Genomic DNA, 24,121 nt, shown 5'->3' with positions numbered 1-24,121 from the left:
CTGTGAGGCAGGAGAGTCACTGTGTCTGTGAGGCAGGAGAGTCACTGTGTCTGTGAGGCAGGAGAGTCACTGTGTCTGTGAGGCAGGAGGGTCACTGTGTCTGTGAGGAAGGAGAGTCACTGTGCCTGTGAGGCAGGAGAGTCACTGTGTCTGTGAGGCAGGAGAGTCACTGTGTCTGTGAGGCAGGAGAGTCACTGTGTCTGTGAGGCAGGAGAGTCACTGTGTCTGTGAGGCAGGAGAGTCACTGTGTCTGTGAGGCAGGAGAGTCACTGTGCCTTTGAGGCAGGAGAGTCACTGTGTCTGTGAGGCAGGAGAGTCACTGTGTCTGTGAGGCAGGAGAGTCACTGTGTCTGTGAGGCAGGAGAGTCACTGTGCCTGTGAGGCAGGAGAGTCACTGTGCCTGTGAGGCAGGAGAGTCACTGTGTCTGTGAGGCAGGAGACTCACTGTGCCTGTGAGACAGGAGAGTCACTGTGTCTGTGAGGCAGGAGAGTCACTGTGCCTGTGAGGCAGGAGAGTCACTGTGTCTGTGAGGCAGGAGAGTCACTGTGTCTGTGAGGCAGGAGAGTCACTGTGTCTGTGAGGCAGGAGAGTCATTGTGTCCTGACACTGACTCCGCCTACTCCCTTGTACTGTGTGACTTCCTGACCCTGACCCTACTTGTATGACTTCTCTCCTGTGGCACCTTGCGATTCCATAGTCCTGGTACTCACTCCAGTGTTCCGGTTCCCCCTAGTGGTGACTTCACATAAATATTTTAGGTGGACTTCCCCTTTAATTGTATTTTAGAAAGAACCCCCCCCCCCCCCCACGATATTTGATAAAAAAAAAAAATAATAAAATCCTCCAATGAAGGAACACAATGTCATCGTGCCTCTCCAATATTCGTACATTCCAATCTCGGCCATTTGATACCTGCTGGCGTTTACGAGCAGATTTTATCTTCCATATCACTAATTCTTTTTTTTTTCAGCTACCGGGCTGGAATTTCACCCTGACCCAATCCTTTACTATTACTGTAAACCTATGGAATCCTAAATATGCGTTTAATTGGGTGTCTGTAAATGACAACATTGTTCCCATCCATTTCATTCCTTAATATGGAGCAATAAAGATGTAAGCTGCTTCCTATGCAAGAATGGAATGGTATGTGACACCAGGCAGAATAATTTATTACAATTGCCAATTAAATCATCAGTTTTTTATTAATACAGGTTTGTTTTTGTTTTTTTTGCTCCATTCTTTTCTTTTTTGTGTGCGCATACACGTAGCTTGCAATAAGACCTGTCCTCTCTTTAGTCACCACTAGAGGGAGCTGATGAGGTCACTGCATACAGGGTTGTCATTGAGTTCAATGTACAAACTGTACACACTGAGCTCCCCCTAGTGGTGGGAGATGTTGTTATTTTTGGAAAAACTGAAAATATTCTTCTTTCTATGATTGATGGGTTTTATAATTTTATTTTTTTAACAACATTATATTGGTTGGGAAATCTAATAAAGTCGTTTTCAGGGCTCATGTTTCCAGGTTTGACATGTTCTTCTCAATTAAATGTCTGGTATGGTACATTTGTATGAGAAGTATGTGCTACTTGTACATTGCACTCCAAAGGGCCATAAATCCAAAAAGAACAACATATTTTACCGGTACGTGTCCTCCTTCTTGGTGGATGATCCGACATTCAGTACATAGATGACTTTTCTGTATCTGTTAATAAATTAAAGCTGTTGAGTCAGGGTTGGAAAGAACGGTAGAACTGTTGACAGTAACATGGTCCATAAAAGTATCCAAAAATTAATGGGGGAGATGAGAACTTGTGGTTTTTGAGTGTATTTTATACTGTGGTTCTAAAATATCCCTCCTTCAGATGGAAGGAAAGTGTTTTTTCTAGTGCCACTTTTTGGTAAGTCAATATACAGCTCCTTAAAGTGGCACTGTTGTTGAAATTTTTGTTTCATAAATCTACAGTACTCATGAAAAAGAAAAACTTTGTAATATATCTCATCAGAAAAATCTGCTTCGTTTTTCTCCTTGGATATACTTTCACTTTCAATTCATGGGTAAAATCTGTTTTCAGTGAAGAACAATTCTTTTATTACTGAGATAGGAGATGATAGTTGGTGCTTATAAGATTCTATGGAGAAGGGAGGAGCTAGAGGCCGACACAGACATACAGAGATAGGAGACGATAGTTGGTGCTTATAAGATTCTATGGAGAGGGGAGAAGCTAGAGACCGACATTGACATTACAGAGATAGGAGATGATAGTTGGTGCTTATAAAATTCTATGGAGAGGGAGGAGCTAGAGGCCAAAACAGACATTACTGAGATAGGAGAGGACAGTTGGTGCTTATAAAGTTCTATGGAGAGGGAGGAGCTAGAGGCCGACACAGACATTACTGAGATAGGAGAGGACAGTTGGTGCTTATAAAGTTCTATGGAGAGGGAGGAGCTAGAGGCCGACACAGACATTACTGAGATAGGAGAGGACAGTTGGTGCTTATAAGATTCTATGGAGAAGGGAGGAGCTAGAGGCTGACACAGACATACAGAGATAGGAGACGATAGTTGGTGCTTATAAGATTCCATGGAGAGGGGGAGGAGCTAGAGGCCGACACAGACATTACTGAGATAGGAGAGGACAGTTGGTGCTTATAAAGTTCTATGGAGAGGGGAGAAGCTAGAGACTGACATTGACATTACAGAGATAGGAGATGACAGTTAGTACTTATAAGATTCTATGGAGAGGGGAGGAGCTAGAGGCCGACACTGACATTACTGAGATAGGAGATGACAGTTGGTGCTTATAAGATTCTATGAAGAGGGGAGGAGCTAGAGGCAGACACAGACATTACTGAGATAGGAAAGGACAGTTGGTGCTTATAAATTTCTATGGAGAGGGGAGGAGCTAGAGGCTGACACAGACATTACAGAGATAGAAGATGATAGTTGGTGCTTATAAGATTCTATGGAGAAGGGAAGAGCTATAGGCCAACACAGACATTACTGAGATAGGAGATGAGAGTTGGTGCTAATAATATTCTATGGAGAGGGGAGGAGCTAGAGGCCGACACAGACATTACTGAGAGGCGGGCCACAGTCTTACTGAGTGACTGGGCTGTGGGCGAAGTTTCACTGTTTTTCACAGCCCAGCCAGCGTCACAGCTCAGCACCTCCCTGCTCCATCCTCCTTCACAGTAGAGCGTGCAAACAGGAGCGACACTGGGCTGTGACGCAGAGTAAAACGCCTCCCAAAGCCCAGTGACTCATGGAGACTGGAGCCGGTTGCGGTGATGTCAGGTCAACAGGAAGTTGACGTGACATCACCGGATCCCAGAGGTCATGGAGCCCGGGGATCAGGCGATGGAGAAAAGCAGTCCGCAATAGCGCCGCTCACAGGCAGTGTTGGCAACTCAAGGTATTTGAGAGAAACCTTGTTTCTCAACATAATATCGATGTGGCCAATAATGAATATGGGTGAACCACTTCTTTATGGCCAAAGGTGGAGGAGGTGGGGGCTGGGGGTCTTAAAAGAAACAATGCAGATCTGTTTTATCAAGATTATTAATAACTAATACTCTCATTATTATACTAATATTTAATATATATTTTTTAAATCAATATAAAATAAGGCCAATCGAGAGAGGGGGTTGGGGGTCTTGATAGACAGTGCGGATCTATTTTTTAAAGATTTTTAATAAGCAACATCCTTATTATTATACTAATTTTTTTTAACTATATATTTAAATCAATATAACATAAGGCCAAGGGTGGAGGAGGAATGGGGGGGGGGGGAGTTGGGGGTCTTAAGAGAGACAGCTCAGATCAATTGTTTAAAAGTTTTTAAGAAGTAACGCTCTCATTATTGTACTAAATAATTTTTTTAAATATATTTTTTTATTTTTAAATATATAGAAATTAAGGCCAATTGTGGAAGGGGGCCTAGGGGCACTAATTCTGGACCATTTCTTATATATACAGTACAGACGAAAAGTTTGGACACACCTTCTCATTCAAAGAGTTTTCTTTATTCTCATGACTGAAAATTGTAGATTCACATTGAAGGCATCAAAACTATGAATTAACACATGTGGAATGAAATACTTAACAAAAAAGTGTGAAACAACTGAAAATATGTCTTATATTCTAGGTTCTTCAAAGTAGCCACCTTTGGTTTGATTGCTGCTTTGCACACTCTTGGCGTTCTCTTGATGAGCTTCAAGAGGTAGTCACCGGAAATGGTTCTCACTTCCCAGGTGTGCCCTGTCAGGTTTAATAAGTGGAATTTCTTGCCTTATAAATGGGGTTGGGACCATCAGTTGTGTTGCACAGACGTCTTTGGGATACACAGCTGATAGTCCTACTGAATAGACTGTTAGAATTTGTGTTATGGCAAGAAAAAAGCAGCTAAGTAAAGAAAAACGAGTGGCCATCATTACTTTAAGAAATGAGGGTCAGTCATTCCATAAAATTGGGAAAACTTTGAAAGTGTCCCCAAGTGCAGTGCCAAAAACCATCAAATGCTACAAAGAAACTGGCTCACAAGAGGACCGCCCCAGGAAAGGAAGACCAAGAGTCACCTCTGCTGCGGAGGATAAGTTTATCCGAGTCACCAGCCTCAGAAATCGCAGGTTAACAGCAGCTCAGATTAGAGACCAGGTCAATGCCACACAGAGTTCTAGCAGCAGACACATCTCTAGAACAACTGTTAAGAGGAGACTTTGTGCAGCAGGCCTTCATGGTAAAATAATTGCTAGGAAACTACTGGTAAGGACAGGCAAAAAGCAGAAGAGACTTGTTTGGGCTAAAGAACACAAGGAATGGACATAAGACCAGTGGAAATTTGTGCTTTGGTCTGATGAGTCCAAATTTTAGATCTTTGGATCCAACCACCGTGTCTTTGTGCGACGCAGAAAAGGTAAACGGATGGACTCTACATGGCTGGTTCCCACCGTGAAGCATGGAGGAGGAGGTGTGATGGTGTGGGGGGGCTTTGCTGGTGAAACTGTTGGGAATTTATTCAAAATTGCAGGCATACAGAACCAGCATGGCTACCACAGCATCTTGCAGCGGCATGCTATTCCATCCGGTTTGCGTTTAGTTGGACCATCATTTATTTTTCAACAGGACAATGATCCCAAACACACCTCCAGGCTGTGTAAGGGCTATTTGACTAAGAAGGAGAGTGATGGGGTGCTACGCCAGATGACCTGGCCTCCACAGTCACCAGACCTGAACCCAATCGAGATGGTTTGGGGTGAGCGGGACCGCAGAGTGAAGGCAAAAGGGCCAACAAGTGCTAAGCATCTCTGGGAACTCCTTCAAGACTGTTGGAAGACCATTTCCGGTGACTACCTCTTGAAGCTCATCAAGAAAATGCCAAGAGTGTGCAAAGCAGTAATCAAAGCAAAAGGTGGCTACTGTGAAGAACCTAGAATATAAGACATATTTTCAGTTGTTTTACACTTTTTCTTGTTAAGTATTTCATTCCACATGTGTTAATTCATAGTTTTGATGCCTTCAATGTGAATCTACAATTTTCAGAGTCGTGAAAATGAAGAAAACCCATTGAATGAGAAGGTGTGTCCAAACGTTTGGTCTGCACTGTGTATATATATATATATATATATATATATATATATATATATATATATATATATATATATATATATATATATATATATATATATATATATATATATAAATATTTATTTTATATTTTTTTTTACTTATTTTTTTTTTTAAGGACATGTTAATTTGTGTCTAGGATTCAAGTCTGTTCTGAAAAATTAACGGTCAGCCAGCATTAACATAAAAAAAAATTGGAAAGTTTTATTTATGCAAGACTAGGCCTGATGGGGGCGAGTGGTGGGGGTCTGCATTGTGTCAAGGCTGAGAAGTACAGTTAGGGTATATTTGATGTAAACTGGTTGACATTTTAATTTAAACGTATTCTGAACAGATGCCCGTGGCACACGGCTCAATGGACGGTTGTTAGGTTTGGCGTAAAAACACTTTGCCATATTAGGCCATCGGGCCGGGAGCCAGGCAATCAGCGGAGCCGGCCTTCTACATTTCAGCTCAGACTTCAGTTTTCACTCTCTGTAAACCTGTAAGACATGGATCCGAAATATCAATGACCTGCCCACCGGTGAATCAGCGCTGCTGCGCTATAGTCTCCTCATTTATGATCGTTTGCGTGGTGCCGTCATATAGCCATAAACTCCTAATTATACAGGACGTGGGCAGAGAGCCAGCTACGGTAATCAGGCTGGTGGCGTAGATCGTGTCGGAGAATGCCTGAATGAAAGCCTTGTGTAAATCCAGATTTAATAACCTTTCAGGTTTAATCTACATAAGAAAAATCTGTAAATGGAAATTATTTGTATTACTAAAAAAAACCAATAAAATTCTAAAAAATTTTAAATTTTAAAAAATGTTTTCAAAATATTATTTATTATTCCGGTTGTTTTTAACCTTTCAGGTTTAATCTACATAAAAAAAATCTGTAACTTTAATTTTTTTTAATTATTTCATGTGGGTATTTTTGTTTTTTGTTGTTTTTTTTAAAATTCTAAACATTTTTAAATTCGAAATATTTAAAAAAAAAGTAATTTTAATTCTTGTTTTTAACCTTTTCAGGTTTAATCTCCATAAGAAAAATCTGTAAATGTAATTTTTTAATTCCTTTATTTCTATTAAAAAAAAAAACAAACAATAAAATTCTAAACATTTTTAAATTTAAAAAAAAATTCAAAATATTATTAATCCGGTTGTTTTTAACCTTTCAGGTTTAGTCTACATAAGAAAAATCTGTAAATGTAATTTTTTTTAATTCCTTTATTTGTATTACAAAAAAACCCCAATAAAATTCCAAACCTTTTTAAATTTAAAAAAAAATTCAAATATTATTCATTATTTCGGTTGTTTTTTAACCTTTTCAGGTTTAATCTACATAAGAAAAATCTGTAAATGTATTTTTTTTAATTACTTTATTTGTATCACAAAAAAAAACAAACAATACAATTCTAAACATTTTTGAATTTTACATTTTTTTTTCAAAATATTATTATTCCGGTTAAACCCATAAAATTCTAAGCATTTTTAAATTTTAAATATTTTTTTAAGAAAATAATTGTACCAATTGTTTTTTTTTTTATTTATTTATTTATTTTTTTAAATCAGGTTCATTTTTATTAGCCAATAAAAGTATGTTTTTAACCTTTCAGGTTTGATTTACATAAAAAGATCAGTAAATGTAATTTTTTTAAACTATTTCATTTGTTTTTGGTTTTTTTCTTTAAAAAACACAACATTCTAAACATTTTTAAATTTGAAATATTCTTTAAAAAATAATAATTATACAGGTTGTTTTTAACCACCTTACAAGTTTAATATATATAAGAAAAATCTGTAAATGTAAATTTATTAATTATTTAATTTGTTTAAAAAAAACCTTTAAAAACATGAAATTCTAAACATTTTTACATTTGAAATATTCTTTAAAAAAATAATAATTATACCGGTTGTTTTTAACCTTTCAAGTTTAAGCCATATAAGAAAAATCTGTAAATGTATTAATTATTTAATGTGTTTAAAAAAAAACCTTAATAACATAAAATTCTAAACATTTTTTAATTTGAAGTATTCTTTTAAAAAATGAATTATACCATTTTTTTTTAAACCTTTCAGGTTTAATCTATATAAGATAGATCTACAAATGTATTTTTTTTATTATTTCATGTGTAATAAAAAGGAAACCAAACATAAAATTCTAAATATTTTTAAATTTGAATTTTTTTATTTAAATAATTTTTGGAATCCGTTCTCCTCTGTCAGGAATTTAACCTAAGTGCCTAATATTTGATGGCCAGCGAATAAACCTGCAATTTCGGAAGGAACGGTTGGTCATCTAGTTTTAAATGTTTTGTCTCTGAAAGAAGAATCGGGCTTTATGGATTTCGACGTGCCCTATCCTTTCTTCTCATGGGAGATTGGCTTTGGCTCTGCCCACTGGGAAAATATTCACTGTCAGCCAGCCAAGTGAGATTTTTTTGGGGGTTAGGGACAGTTTGAAATGTATTGTCACCTTAAAGGGAGTCTACCACCAAAAAATGACTGTTCAAACCAAGCACAGGAACTTGGTACACCATTGCCATGGCCAAGTGGTTCAGTGCATCATCCCACCTACTATTTTCCATCTATTTCTGCCCTCTATTTCTTGAAAGACAACTTTGTTTTACAGAGAAAGAACCAAACCAGTTAGGTGGGAACTTATGCTTGGTTTGCACAGTCATTTTGTGCAGTCTAATCTACAGCAATCAAGTCCTTGCTGAACGTCACACTAATTTTCTTACAAAATAGGTAGAGGGCAAAATTGTATTGGGGCTCTTTAAGGGTCAAGGAAAGTAGATGGAGGGAGATATGTTATTGGGGCTCTTGAAGGGTCAAGGAAAGTAGGTAGAGAGCAAAACTTTATTGGGGCTCTTGTATGGTCAAGTTAAGTCGGTAGAGGGAGAAACTTTATTGGAGCTCTAGAAAAATCAAGGAGAGAAGGTAGAGAGCAAAACTTTATTGGGGCTGTAGAAGAGTCAAGGAAAGTAGGTATAGGGCGAAACTTTATTGGGTCTCTTGAAGGATCAGAGAAAGTAGGTAGAGGGTGAAATTTTATTGGGGCTCTTGAAGAGTAAAGAAAAGTAGGTGGAGAACGAAATTTTATTGGGGCTCTTGAATGGTCAAGGAATGTAGGTGAAGGGCGAAACTTTATTGGGGCTCTTTAAGGGGCAAGGAAAATAGCAAAACTTTATTGGGGCTCTTGCAGGGTCAACTTAAGTAGGTAGAGGGCAAAACCTTATTGGAGCTCTTGAAGGGTCAAGGAAAATAGGTAGAGGGTAAAACTTTATTAGGGCTTTTGAAGGGACTTGAAGGTCTAGAAACGTAGATGGAGGGTGAAACAAAAACCTGGTCCTTCTGTTCTGGATGGCAAAACCATCCACCATAATTCGAAGCCCAGTTTGATATTTGCCATTTTGTTAAGAAATTGAATATTTTAGGACCCCAATACACACTAGAGTAATGTTGGCCATACTAGTCGGTTTTTAGCAAGACCGGTCACCTATTTTTAATATATAGGGGCAATCGGACTGTCCCCAATAGATAATATTGGAGGAAAAAAGTATCGGGCATGGTGATTTTCCAATTTCTAATTCTCACGCACGCAGAGTTGAACTGACCGTGCATGTGTATGGGAGGGTCGCAAGTAGCTCTTGACCAAGGGAGTGTTCATCTGACAGTTATCTAAGGTTTACAACCACGTTAAGACCTAATCTCTCTTATGTCTTTGAATTTCTTGGACTTTTTATATTTTTAACGCTCAACTTTTTGAATTTTGAATCCCTGTTGAAGAGACTATAGTTTGACCATTCCGAAAACCATCGTAGCTCAACTTAGCGAACCAAAACCATTTCCAGCCTAATGACATGATTGACTACATAGGTAAGGATGGTTGACCTCGGGGAGATCAACATCCAACACCGCGGAGACACCATCACGTGTTTCAGTGACACTAGAACAAGACCCCCTGGCAAAATATGCAAAACAAGGAAGCCGCGGAGACACCATCACATGTTTCTTAACGCTGGCAGGAAACTAGCCAGGTCTTTCACCGGGAAGGAACAACCACGGGAAGGGCAGTCTCCGGTCAAGGAGACCACCTATGCCAAACATGGTATCCATCCACAGACAGCTGTTTCGGGGTATTTGCCCCTCATCAGTGTGGAGTAGGAAAATGGCTAGTGGGAGCAATGCCTAGTAGAAGACTACATAGGTAAGGATGGTTGACCTCGGGGAGATGACATGATTGAAACCATCAGTATGAATTGTACTTAACCCTTTGGCAAAGACAAAACTAAAATGTCCTGTTCCCCACTGCCCATACACCATTTAGATACTAGAGTCTTCTTTTGTGGTAGAGGAGTTTTTCGGTGTTTTAAGCCCTTCACAGTGTAAAGCTGGAGTGTCCTTGGGTAACCTTTGCTGAAGACAAGGGAAATAATAATTCAAGGCATAGTCTTCTAAAAACAATCAGATTCTTCAATTTTGAGAACAGTCTGAACTAGAAGCAGCGAAGTACAAATACTTCTGTACAGAAAAAAAATAAATTTGGGGATTTTCTTAAAAAGTAGGCTACGTGGCCGTAAGACTATATAATTAAAATGTAAAATAAAAAATAACTAAAAATATGCCAAATTAAAAGAAAAACATAAAAAGATCATGTAAAACCAGTGGATTCCGCTGTCAAATTCAATGTTTATATTTCCTAGTTAAGATAATACTTCGGAAAGAAATATTGCTCCACGCTGGAAGCTATAGGCCTGTGAGATTGTGCAGACACCATTCGGCTCATCTATATTTCAAACTTTTATTGCCGATTTTAAACTCTTTTAACTAACATAATTGACAAACACGAATATTAAATTGAGTCTCGTCTGTTCCGGCAATTTTACTCAGTTCTTCTGACGGCAAATTTGAGCAGTAGAGGTCCAAAAATGGAAATTTGTAAGCAAATAGAGCTCATCTGCAATACCAAATACCACCATAGAGAAGAGTGGCGCTGTCTTTCTAAAGTCTGGGTATCATAAGCAACATGTTGGGTTAAATTTGTCACGGGTGACAGACAGTCATGTGGTTTCAGGCCATAGAAGGTCACAGTTTTTGGCTGCGCAATATGCTCCCTGACTTTCCATTGTTTCTGCTGTTAGTATTCAGTGGTATAGGTAGCTTTCCTGCTGTATTCATCTCTCCCCTTTTGGACCCAGCAGGAGCTCGCTTTCCAGCCACCATCAGCATTCTCTTGGTGCTTATATACCCCTTCCTTCCTTTGGATTGGGACTGGTGATATTCTTCAGTTTATTCAAGCTATGGGTGCAAGCAGGTGGCTTGTACTCCTCTGTGGTATTGTTTCAGAAAGGTCTACCTGAGTCATCGTTGGATAAGTAGTTCATGCATATTCCCATTGTGTGTCCTCCTTGTATTTCCTGTACTTGTTTAGTGGGGTTGATGAAGAACTCATCCCATCTGTTCCCTATTTGGGGCCCAGCATTAGGGATACCTAGAGTCAGGTATCCGGCTTGGTGCATAGGTACGGAACCTATCTAGGGTGGTGAGGGACCTCAGGGCCCAGCACTAGTGATACCTAGGGTCAGGTATCCGGCTCGGCGCATAAGTGCGGAACTTATCTAGGGTGGTGAGGGATCTCAGGTCCCAGCACTAGGGATATCTAGGGTCAGGTATCCAGTTCGGCACATAGGTGTGGAGCCTATCTAGGGTGGTGAGGGATCTCAGGTCCCAGCACTAAGGATACCAAGGGTCAGGTATCCAGCTTGGCGCATAGGTGTGGAACCTATCTAGGGTGGTTAGGGACCTCAAAGCCCAGCACTAGGGATAACTAGGGTCAGGTATCCTGCTCGGCGCATAGGAGCGGAACCTATCTAGGGTGGTGAGAGACCCCAGGGACCAGTAGTAAGTTTTGGTCATGAGTCACCATCTCCCCTTTCCCTAAAAACAGGGTTTCCCTTACCTTTCACTATGCACTTGGTACTTCCTCGTAAATCATTCCTAATTTTTTTGACTTGCTATGTATCCCCACCATATAGTATTAGCGCTGTACCGATGACTGAGAGGTTATAAATATGTACACCCAATAATCTGTATTAGAAATGCAGCCGATTCCTCTAGTGTGATTATACCAAGTGGTCAAGCTGAAAAAGGCAATGATATCTTATTACTTGAGTGCTTAATGTCTCGCTTGGATCCATTTCATTGCCGTGTGGCTTTAGGCCAGGATTTAGAAAAATTTTTTTCTAGAGATGGAACCTGGCTAGAAACAACCTTTATGATCCAATTACATGGCTGACGATGAAGCTCTCCAGAGCTTGACTCCTCGGAGGTGACCTATTCATGTTCTATTCATGTTCTTTGTTGTGGTACAGAACCCAACTTACCAATTGTGGTCCATCATATGTTTTCTGCACAACTCAATCAAAGTTGAGCTTGGCGTTCCTTCATTAGAGCACAGGTTCGGTTTGCCACCATAAATTAGTTTACCGGTGCACTTAGATAGTTTGATGGACCTCACTAGTCCCCAGATTCAAAACCTCTGCTATAGACATTATTTTTGGAAGTTTAACCAAAAAGGTAAGGAAGCCCAGAGGGGAAACACTAATGAGAACCACAATGATCTGGAGATTTCTAATCTCTCTCCTTGTAATGAGCCCTAATAAATTGTCACGCTAGATACGAAGAAGTACCAAGCGAATGAGGAAAGGTATGGGAAGGGGACCCCTGCGTCTAGTGAAGGGGAAAATTGTGAAATCTTGACCCCTGACCAAACTTACAGCTAGTCCCTGGGGTCTCTCACCACCCTAGATAGGTTCCGCACCTTTGTGCCGAGCCGGATACCTGAGTGTTGTACCCTAAATTGGGCGGGATGAGCTCTTTGTCAACACCACTAAACACTAAAGGAGGACACATGGGGGAAAAAACATGAACTACTTATCCACAGATGACTCAGGCAGGAGTTCAGCAACAATACTACAGATGAGAGCAAGCCACCTGCTTGCAACCAGAGCTAGAATGAACTGAATAATATCACCAGCACCAGTCCAGGGAAGATGGGAGTATTTAAGCACCAAGAGAATACTTATGATCAGCAGCTGGGTAGAAGTTGAGCACCTGTTGTGTCCAAAAGGGAGAGAGATGTAAACCCAGCAGGAAATCCACCTATTACAATGAATACTGACAACAGGAACAATAGAAAGTCAGGGAGCATTTTACACAACAAAACACTGTGACCTTCTGTTGCCAGAAACCACATGACTGTCTGTGACATAAATATAATTTTCTAGTAAATTCTGGGACATCAGTATGACTTTATACCAAAAACATATCCTGACCAAGTAGTAAAGTAGTATATACATTGTCTAACCTCGCTCTCCTAATACTTAACCCAAATTTCTGAGGCTGGTGTTGAGATTTATAGTGTATTGGAATATGGGTGTGCCTTAAAAAAGCATGGGTGGGAAAAAGATTACCGCGGGGTGGGGTCATGTAGTTATAAACTCAATTTGATTAAGGTTCTGTAACCAATATATTGTTTTTCATTACAGCACTTTCTGTAAATAATATTGTCCCCTCATTACAATTGTTTTTATAGACTTTGTTACTATTGATTATTATACAATTTATGAGTAATTTCTATCTAGCCAATATTTCTTTATACCACCTTCCAAAAAATATCCTGAACAAGCAGTAGAGAAGGATAAGCATTGCATAATGTCACTCTCCTAATACTTAACCCAAATTTCTGAGGATGGTGTTGACTTTTAAAGTGTAATGGACTCTGAGTGTGGCATGGGTGTCTCGGTGATAAGGGAGAGTAGGGGACTCGGCTTCCTAGAGTGGCCCTCAGACTAGGAAGGCCCTAGCTATCACTTATCTCAGAGATACTTTTGAAGGTGAGGATGTCTGAGCCGCCAGCATGACCCTACTCCTGACCAGCCCTGATTTTATACCCCCTAGCTCTCTACCCTGAGAGAAGGCTGGGACAGGAAGGTGATAAAACCAACAGAGATAGACAAACGGGGGAAACCAAAACTCTATCTCACAGCACGCTCAAACAAAGGTATAACACAATACGAGGAAGATGACAAGAAGATTCCACAACAACTCCAAGCACCACGCAATATAATCACCAACATAATCTTACTTTCTTAATACTTAGCTCAAATGTCTGAGGATGGTGTTGACATCTAAAGTGTAATGAACTCTGGGTGTGGTTTTAGAAAGCATGGGTGGGGTAAAGAGTACCTCGGGGGTGGGGTCATGTAGAAATAGACCACAGCTGGCCTAGGGTTCGGCACCAATATATTGTTTTTTCATATAGCCCTGTCCGTAAATAATATTTGGCCGTCTTTACAATTGTTTTTATAGACTTTATTACTACTCATCACAATCCAATTTTCAAAGTAATTTCTGGCTCTCCAGTATGTCTTTATACCAGAGCCACCCCCCAAAAAAATATCCTTAACAAGCCGTAAAGAAGGATCAGGATTGCTGCTTTAAAATTGTATTACATTTGCCAGAGTTAAAACATGATAACATTTTATTTCATGAATGTTTATAAAATATATCGTTATGAAAGAGATTGTATTGTTTGCCAGAAAGTGATACCAATAAATTTAACAGATGTTTTCATTGAAACCTGGTAGTATAACGAGCCAAAGATATCTAGTCCAGACAGTCGTTTTGTGGGTTTAACCAATATTCTATAAAATAGGCTCAAGGTATATGTTAAAGGAGTCTGCAAGATGACCAAGTGGGGCAGGATGGGTGGTGGGGGCCAGTACTCGTACCATAGGCTTAAGTCATCATGGGTAAGTATTGTCTGATATGTTGCAGCACTAGGGTCAGGTTGCACCATAAGACTAGAGGATCCTCTAGTTGGCTAAGATTGTTTATGGTAGTAGACCTAAGGGTCCAAAAGAAGAAAACCCTACTTGAAGATGACTTTGGAGATGATTGTTAGGATCTCTTTCTAATTGTTTGATAACAAGATCCCTTTAAATTGTCTCTTCTGGTTGGCATAAGGAAATCCAGTTGTCTTCCAAGAACACATTTTTTCTTCTGGTGGACTCAAGGAAACCCAGTTGTCTTCAAAGAAGACATTTTTTCTTCCAGTTGGCCCAAGGAAACCCAGTTGCCCTCCAAGAAGACATTTTTTCTTCCGGTTGGCTCCAGGAAACCCAATTGCCCTCCAAGAAGACATTTTTTCTTCTGGTGGGCTCAAGAAAACCCAGTTGCCCTTCAAGAAGACATTTTTTCTTCTGGTGGGCTCAAGGAAACCCAGTTGCCCTCCAAGAAGACATTGTTTCTTCTGGTGGGCTCAAGGAAACCCAATTGCCCTCCAAGAAGACATTTTTTCTTTTGGTGGGCTCAAGAAAACCCAGTTGCCCTTCAAGAAGACATATTCTCTTCTGGTGGGCTCAAAGAAACCCAGTTGCTCTTCAAGAAGATATTTTTTTGTCTCCGTAAAAGGATACTCCAGTTTGGATAACCTACTCTCATAAACCCTACTGGAAAATTCTGGGTTAGTTGGGAGGTCCTATGTTCAGGATCTTCATCTCTTGGCCAGAATGATATTAAGAAGAAGATCTTACTCTCTGAAGGATCTTCCCCACCCTGCATTACACAAATAAACCATTGATTTGATTGGGTACTGTGTAATAATTAATTTCTCCACTGGAGGCGCTGCAAGGAAATTGCACACTTATGGCATGATTTTTGCAGATCACAACTGATCACTTGAGTTCCTCATAGGTAGAAGAAACTGTGTGATCATCTTGTTGTCCAGGGCCCTACTAAAAAGTAAAGATTGCCCAATGCAACTTCTTTGTTCAGGAAAAAAATATACACAAGTGGATAATCAACAGGTTTTCCGCATCTTCTTTGTTGAGAAGATTCATTAGTGAACAACCAACAGGTTGTCCATTGTTTCAACTTAGGCACAGAAATTTTCTAATCTCATCTTTCTAGAGATCTTTGGGTAGAACATGGAGGATAATTGCAGTCAACTCAACATTTTCGACTTTGAGTTGAAATATTTATGTAAATCTTTATTTTTTTTTATAAAGTACTAATTAGGCTTTACATGGACATCTTAAACCAAAACTACAGATCTTTCGTGAAGAATGGTCTTCAAGACCTAATAATATATCACCTCATTTGGAACAGTTAGTGGATTAGGATGTGTATTTTAGTAATTAGGGTACAGTTTGAAAGCATTAAGGTCAATGGTCTACCAATAGTTGCTAAACCTATTAGTAGAACATTGAACTATTGATATTTGAAAGGTCACCTCTGTTTCATTCCTCCTTGTTTCATTTGTGGTGGTTTCTTTTGTGAAAAAAAAGAAACAAAGTCAATGATCACTGTCAACTTTCACGGATAAAGGAATGAATGCCCATACGCGATCGTTCAGGTGTGAAGACAAGATGTGAGAAAACAAATAAAAGTTCTGTCATGTCTAAACATGCAACCTTCATGGCTGAAGGAGCAACCAGGAGCTTGTCTAGCCGGTGTTTGTTCATGCATCAATCTGATGTGTATCCGAAAGGGCAGTGGTCTACGCTAAAGCATTTTTCTATACGATCCTATTTTTTGGTAGATATGTTTGTAAAATACGCCTGGCTGGGTGTGTGGACTTGTGTAGTGTGGGTCGTACGCCCATGTAGGCCGCATGTTGCTGATAACTTTGGCTGGCCAGAACTGGATGACGACTCATTCCCACAAGGAGACCACCAGTTCAGTTCAAACAACAAAGCCTTACCTAACAATTGCTCATCAACAACTTTATCCACGAGATAGAGGGTACATAACTTCCCATACATTTTAGCAATGTGGAGCATGTTCAGACACACTTTCAATTCCATCTGCATTGTTTCTGTTCGTCCCAACACAACCCAGCCTAGCACCGCAGTCCAGTCCGCGACAGTCATTTTCCACTTCTCCATGTCTTATTCTCCTCGTAGAAGAGAGGTTGAGGAGGTTTTGGCAATATGACCAGAGTCAAGCTTTGAACTGTAGACGCTAAGGGAGACTTCACAACTTATCTCACATAGTCCATCTTGGCCTGTTACGTTCAGCTATAAGCTTTTCGGGGCCTTGCTACTAAAGTTTTGTCCTTAAGCCTAAAGGCCACTCTGTGGAAAGGTTGGTCTTCAGCCTCAACGTGGTCCATTTTCTGTGTCTCCGTCGGTATTTCAGGACACACTACCTCAGATCCAGTCTCATTTCTCCTTTTCTTGCCACAGGTCACCACTGCATGTGACTTGGTTGACTTTCAGACCTATGCTTATAACTGACGTTCTAGAAGGAAACCATGTCTTGCCCTATGAGCTAACCCCTCCCATTGTCGGCTGGTCCCAACACCTAACTATTTCTTACCCTATAATCTGAGGCCAATCTGTGGGAAGGTTGGTCTCCAGTCTCAACGCGGTCCGTTTTCTATGTCTCGGTCGGTATTTCAGGACACGCTACCTCAGATCCAGTCTCCTTTCTCCTTCTTTTGCCACAGGTCACCCACTGCTTGCGGCCTTGTTGACTTTCAGACCATAGGTCTGTTTTTGTCACACACTGGTTCATAACTGACGTTTTAGAAAGAAACCATCTCTTGCCCTATCAGCTAACCCCTCCCATTGTCGGCTAGTCCCAACACCTAACTATTTCTTACCCTATAGTCTGGGGCCACTCTGTGGGAAGCTTGGTCTCCAGTCTCAACGCGGTCCGCATTCTGTGTCTCGATTGGTACTTGAGGACACGCTACCTCAGATCCGGTCTCCTTTCTCCTCTTGCCACAGGTCACCCACTGCATGCGGCCTGGTTGTCTTTCAGACCATAGGTCCGTTTTTATCACACACTGGTTCATAACTGACGTTCTAGAAGGAAACCATCTCTTTCCCTATAAGCTAACCTAACTCTTCAGGGAAAGGAAACCAGTCCAGCTCCTTACACTCCGTAGAGCGAGGGACACTAACTCTTGTAACAACCACTTTGGTCAAGAGATTATCTCTTAATAAGATGAACCTCCTCTAATGACTCCGAATTCCCTAATAATCTGTATGATAGCCGGTTTAGGGTAGTGGGGATTAGAGTGGGCTTTAATGGTCACTAATTTGGTATTTAGTGACTCACATTCCCGCTCAGGATCTGGAGTGGTGTGATCGTCTGTGAAAGCTTTTTGTAGCATGTCAAAAATGGCCCTTATTGTATACTTAGCTTCCTTTTCATGGTTTAATAAACCTGAAGGTCTCAAATACGTCCCTAATTTGTTGGTTTTGGCAGAGGCGGACAATGTGATAATAGTTCCTTAGAATCAAAACAAGAGCTGGCGCGCGTTCAAGGAAAGTACGGCGTGTTTAGTCTTCTGATAAATGGGATTGTTTAGATTCTTTTTTGTTAAAGCCTTATTCTCGAAGATCATGAATAGGAAGATGAAGCGTGACTGAGGACCCCAATACTACTCACCCCAATACAGCCAATAATGCAGCATGGGTGGCATTTTCCTAGGGGGGGGCTCGAAAAATGTCACACCTACCCACACCCTGTTAAATGAGCCTTGTCATTCACATCTTCTTAGAGCATTGCAGTGAGTGGCCTCCAGGTGCTGCCTATGCAGAGCGCAGAAAAGAGAAGAAAACTCCAGCTTGCCTATGAATAAGGAGTTTTCTCCAAAACGCGTAAAGCGGGGCCCAATAGGTCCACATCATGGGTATACACATGTTTTTAATATGGTGTATGTGATGTTTCAATAAAGAAGACACAATTTTAAAAGGAATTTTGGTGCTGGACTTTTCTTCCCTTTTATGCTTCATATGGCTGACAAGCCTGGTCTGTGCACCTGTGGGTCTGCTGAATTGATGCTGAGCTACCCCTACCTTTTTCCAATACTTACTATGCAAAGCGAAGCAGTCGATATGAGTCTTTTATTAGCTACTGCTCTCTGCATAGGCAGTAACTGAGATGACAAAACTCTCAGTATAATAAAATGAGAATTCTCATCTCAGTTACTGCCTATGCACATATGTACAGTGTAGTAGCCAATGACAAAGTCACATAGGCTGCCCAAGTAGCACTGGGGATGACAAGAGGTTAGCAGTGAACGCACTTAATAGTAAATCAAATGGTCGCCAAGACTGGTCTGTGCACCTGTGGGTCTGCTGAATTGACGGTGAGCTTCTCCTACCTTTTCCCAATATTTAATATGCAGTGCGCAGCAGTCGATATGAGTCTTATATTAGCTACTGCTCTCTGCATAGGCAGTAAGTGAAATGACAAAGCTCTCAGTATAATAAAATGAGAATTCTCATCTCAGTTACTGCCTATGCACATATGTACAGTGTAGTAGCCAATGACAAAGTCATATAGACTGCATATGTAGCATTGGGGATGACAAGAGGTTAGCAGTGAATGCTTTTAATAGTAAATCAAATGGTCGCCAAGACTGGTCTGTGCACCTGTGGGTCTGCTGAATTGACGGTGAGCTTCCCCTAGCTTTTCCCAATACTTAATATGCAGAGCGCAGCAGTCGATATGAGTCTTTTATTAGCTACAGCTCTCTGCATTGGCAGTAAGTGAAATGACAAAGCTCTCAGTATAATAAAATGAGAATTCTCATCTCAATCACTGCCTATGCAGAGCGTAGTAGCTAATGACAAAGTCACATGGACTACATAAGTAGCATTGGGGATGACAAAAGGTGAGCAGCGAATAGACTTAATGGTAATTTAAATGGTTGCCTAGCCTGGTCTGTGTACCTGGGGGTCTGCTGAATTGACGGTGAGCTTCCCCTACCTTTTCCCAATACTTACTAGGCAGAGCGCAGCAGTTGATATAAGTCTTTTATTAGCTGCTGCTCTCTGCATAGGCAGCAACTGAGATGATAAAGCTCTCAGTATAATAAAATGAGCTTTCTCATCTCAGTCACTGCCTATGCACAGTGTAGTAGGCCATGGCAAAGTGACATAGACTGCATAATTAGCATTGGGGATGACAAGAAGTGATCAGTGAATGCACTTAATAGTAATTTAAGTCAGAATTGAAATATATGCAGTCCTATTTCTAACCCTAAAGGTGTATTCCCATCTATATGACCCTATCTCAATATGTAGTAGGTGTCATAATAATAAAATTAGCAAACACTCCCAATTAGAAATGTAGTATAGTTCTCCTGATTAGCTATGTCACTTACATCATGTGCAGGGCATTGCAGGACCTTAGGTATCCATGGTTACAGACCACAAACAAGCATTGTGTAGTCTGATCTTGCGGACAATAGCTATTTTCTTTCTTTTGAGGATGTTTTCTCATCTCATCCTCCAGGATCACACTCACACATGGCTGGTGTGGAGCCCGTAACCACGAAAACACATGAGTCTGCAGAAGAGCTGCATACACAAAACTGCATTAGTATTAGATTTGGCACTTCAGATTACCACAAACAAATTAACCTTTATCTATATTATTTTACAGTGCTAAGAAATCCCCTCCTTTATGTCTGCCTGCTGAGCAGCGTCTTCATCTGATATAGGAGAGGACCCGGGCCGGAGACTGCGATCTACAGCAACTCGGGTGAGAACGATTTACCTTTTTATTTTTAGCACTTGGAATTCATAAATTGGATTTTGATGATTTTGATAGCAACACTGACATTGTATAAATCCTAAATTACATCTATTCCAATCATCACAGATGATGAATAATCACTGATTGTGTGTAATAGATAAAAATGGCTGATAACAGAGATAAATAGATAGCAGGGGCGTAACTACCGCAGTCGCAGAGCTCCCACTGCGACAGGGCCCGCCTGCCCCAGCCTCTGATTCAGATGGGTGTGTGTCCAAGGGTACGCAACCAGCTGAAATACATCGCAGCACAGAGACCCGTTGGGTCCCTGCACTGTGATGTGGCAGCCGCCGATTAAGGCCATGAATATTCACTGCTCCTCACGCACACAATCCTGGGCACGGAGAGCAGAGAATTTGCTGAGAGCAGCCGTTGCTTTAAGTGGCCGCGCATGACACTGACGTCATGCGCTGCGCTGCTCACGCGCTAGTCAGTTGCGTCATGCCAGTGTTGTAGGAGGACGCCGTGGGACCGGGGGGAAGGTGAGTACAATCATTTATTTTAATTTATTTTTTACTGTGTGTGGGGGGCTATATACCAGCATGATAGAGGTATATAGCATGATGGGGGCTTTATACCAGGATGAGGGGCCTATATACCAGAATGAGGGGGCTGTATACCAGGATGAGGGGGCTATATACCAGAATGAGGGGCTGTATACTAGGAGGAGGGGGCTGTATACCAGGATGAGGGGGCTATATACCAGCATGAGGGAGGTATATAGCATGATGGGGGCTATATAACAGGATGAGGGTGGCTATATAGCATGATGGAGGCTATATACCAGAATGAGGCGGCTATATACTAGGATGGAGCGCCATATCCAAGGATGGGGACATGCTTGAACAGATACCAGGAATATGCTATATACCAGGATGAGGATATGATGGAGCAATATAAACCAGGATGGGGCCATATATATATGAGGATGGGCCATGATTGGGGAATATATACCAGGATGGGGCCATGATGGGGCCATATATATATGAGGATGGGCCATGATAGGGCCATATATATTATATGAGGATGGGGCCATGATGGAGCAATATAAACCAGGATGGGGCCATGATGCGGCCATATATATATGAGAATGGGACCATGATGGGGGAATATATACCAGGATGGGGCCATGATGGGGGAATATATACCAGGGTGGGCCAGGATGGGATCATACATATCAGGATATAGGCATGATGGGGCTCATACACCAGGATGGGGCCATGCTGTGAACATATACCAGGATGGGAGACATATTTACCAGGAAATGGCCTAGGATGGGGGACATTAGTACAGGATGGGGGATATAACTAAACAATGAAGGGGAAGGGGGGGCAACTTGTATGTCTTTATAGGATTTAGAATGCTACAATGGCCCATACATCTGACAAACACACGGGGGGGCCAGGCTCAAACTCTGCACTGGGGCCTATCAGACTCTAATCACTCCACTGATAGATAGATAGATAGATAGATAGATAGAGGGATAAATAGATAGAAGGATAGATAGATAGAGAGATAGATAGAGAGATAGAGGGATAGATGGATAGATAGATAGATAGATAGATAGAGGGATAGATAGATAGATAGAGGGATAGATAGATAGATAGATAGATAGATAGAGGGATAAATAGATAGATAGATAGATAGAGGGATAAATAGATAGATAGATAGATAGATAGATAGATAGATAGATAGATAGAGGGATAGATAGATAGAGGGATAGATAGATAGAGGGATAGATAGATAGAGGGAGAGATAGATAGAGGGATAGAGGGATAGATAGATAGATAGATAGATAGATAGATAGATAGATAGATAGATAGATAGATAGATAGATAGAGGGATAGAGGGATACATAGATAGAGGGATAGATAGATAGAAGGATAGATAGAGGGATAGATAGATGGATAGAGAGAGAGATAGATAGATAGAGGGATAGATAGATGGATAGAGAGAGAGATAGATAGATAGAGAGAGAGAGATAAGGATAGATAGATAGAGGGATAGATAGATAGAGGGATAGATAGATAGATAGAGGGATAGATAGAGGGATAGATAGACAGATAGAGGGATAGAGGGATAGATAGAGGGATAGATAGATAGATAGATAGATAGAGGGATATATGGATGGATGGATAGATAGGGATAGATAGAATCCTAGATAGATAGATAGATAGAGGGATAGATAGATAGATAGATAGAGGGATAGATAGAGGGATAGATAGATAGATAGATAGATAGATAGAGGGATATATGGATGGATGGATAGATAGGGATAGATAGAATCCTAGATAGATAGATAGATAGATAGATGGATAGATAGATAGAGGGATAAATAGATAGATAGATAGATAGAGGGATAGATAGATAGAGGGATAGATAGAGGGATAGATGGATAGATAGATAGATAGAGGGATAGATAGAGGGATAGATAGATAGATAGATAGATAGAGGGATAGATAGAGGGATAGATAGAGAGATATATAGATAGAGGGATAGATAGATAGAGGGATAGATAGAGAGATATATAGATATATAGATAGAGGGATATATGGATAGATGGATGGATGGATGGAATGATGGATGGATGGATAGAGGGATAGATAGAGGGATGGATGGATGGATGGCTTTATATGATAATCTTTGTTCGCGGGCACACCTCACATGGGGTGGATCTATTCTCCCTACATACCAGAGCGCTACAGAGAGCAGATCCCTCCTCATATGAATGGCTGCCATATGTAATATCAGAGCATGAGGTTTTCCATCTGAAGAAATGTCTCTTTTTTTAAGGTAAATGCTTTTACATTTTATTTTTAGGTATTTTACAACATGAAAGCGATTTTATATTCTAAACTTTGATTTAGAGCCGGTCGGACTTCTATCAGAGATTCCAAATAAATGAACTGTCACTGCCGGATTCCTGGCTTTTTACAAGAAGGCTAAGAGGGCACATAGCTCGCATAGTTCCTTCTGCGGGGCTCGGAGGCTGAGGCGCTGGAGCACCGCTCTCTGTGCACTGATCCAGCTTCTTACCATATAGTGAATTCTGCTTTTTTAATGCAATAGAAGACTTAAAGTATCTCTCTCCCTTTAGGGACGCCGACTTACTCACCGTGATGGCCGGATAACGTCCTCCCCCGCACTCCCCCAACCATTCACGGGTACTGTTGCCTCCTTCTCCTCCTGGGGCATGTGCACACAGCCCCGGTCTCCCAGGAGTGTGCTTAGGGTTGGCGCGCTATTTCCAGGAAATACCTTTCAGCCTATGCCTGAGAGGCACTGTGTATTTAAGGCACCTTCCCATTAGGGGAGGTGCCTGTGCAACATTTCCAGTTAGTCAGTGTCTTGTCTGTCTAACTAGTTGTCAGGTTCTGTTACCTCTGTGTCAGTCACCTGTACCTGAGTCTGCCTTCTCATATCTATCTGTCCCTGCCGTGCCCACCATACCTATCCATACCCGCCTGCCTGTCTGCCTGTGACGCCTGCCCAGAACCACAGTCCCAGGATGGCTGATATGGACAGGATAGAGGAAAGCTGCTCACTAAGCAGGATCCCGAGAACCCTGAAACCCTTTAACCCCAATACGGGGATTTGGAATTTCTACAGGGCCCCGGAGATCACTGAGTCCAAGAAGAGTAGTTGACAGACAGGAGATACAGAAAAGGGACAAAATCGTCAGACAAGGGCGTAGTCAGGAAATCAGGCAGAGGTCAAAAGATGTCAGTGAGGTACAAAAACAGCAGACAGGAGAGTAGTCAGAGAGCAGGCAGGGGTCAAAACAGGAATCAATATCCAGAGCAGGGAGAACCAGACACTAGAAGGAATACAAAACTATATCTGGCAGTGGTCAGCAGACAGGAGGGGGAATTAGAAGGGTGTGG

At 41.0% G+C, this 24,121-nt stretch overlaps 1 protein-coding gene across 3 annotated transcripts in view; it reads left to right on the top strand.

Annotated features, from left to right (window-relative positions):
• Positions 1 to 24,121, top strand: part of CALD1 (caldesmon 1) — a 251,862-nt gene that overhangs the window by 70,993 nt on the left and 156,748 nt on the right. For all 3 annotated transcript variants that reach the window (XM_075344239.1, XM_075344242.1, XM_075344243.1), the window contains exon 2: positions 20,085 to 20,183. The gene's annotated coding sequence lies outside the window, so the exon portion shown is untranslated. The remainder of the gene's footprint in view (positions 1 to 20,084; positions 20,184 to 24,121) is intronic.

This window comes from Anomaloglossus baeobatrachus, chromosome 4, assembly GCF_048569485.1.
Source record: "Anomaloglossus baeobatrachus isolate aAnoBae1 chromosome 4, aAnoBae1.hap1, whole genome shotgun sequence".
Classification (NCBI taxonomy): domain Eukaryota; kingdom Metazoa; phylum Chordata; class Amphibia; order Anura; family Aromobatidae; genus Anomaloglossus; species Anomaloglossus baeobatrachus.
Note: the sequence above shows the minus strand (reverse complement) of the source record. Positions and strands in the feature narration are given on the sequence as shown.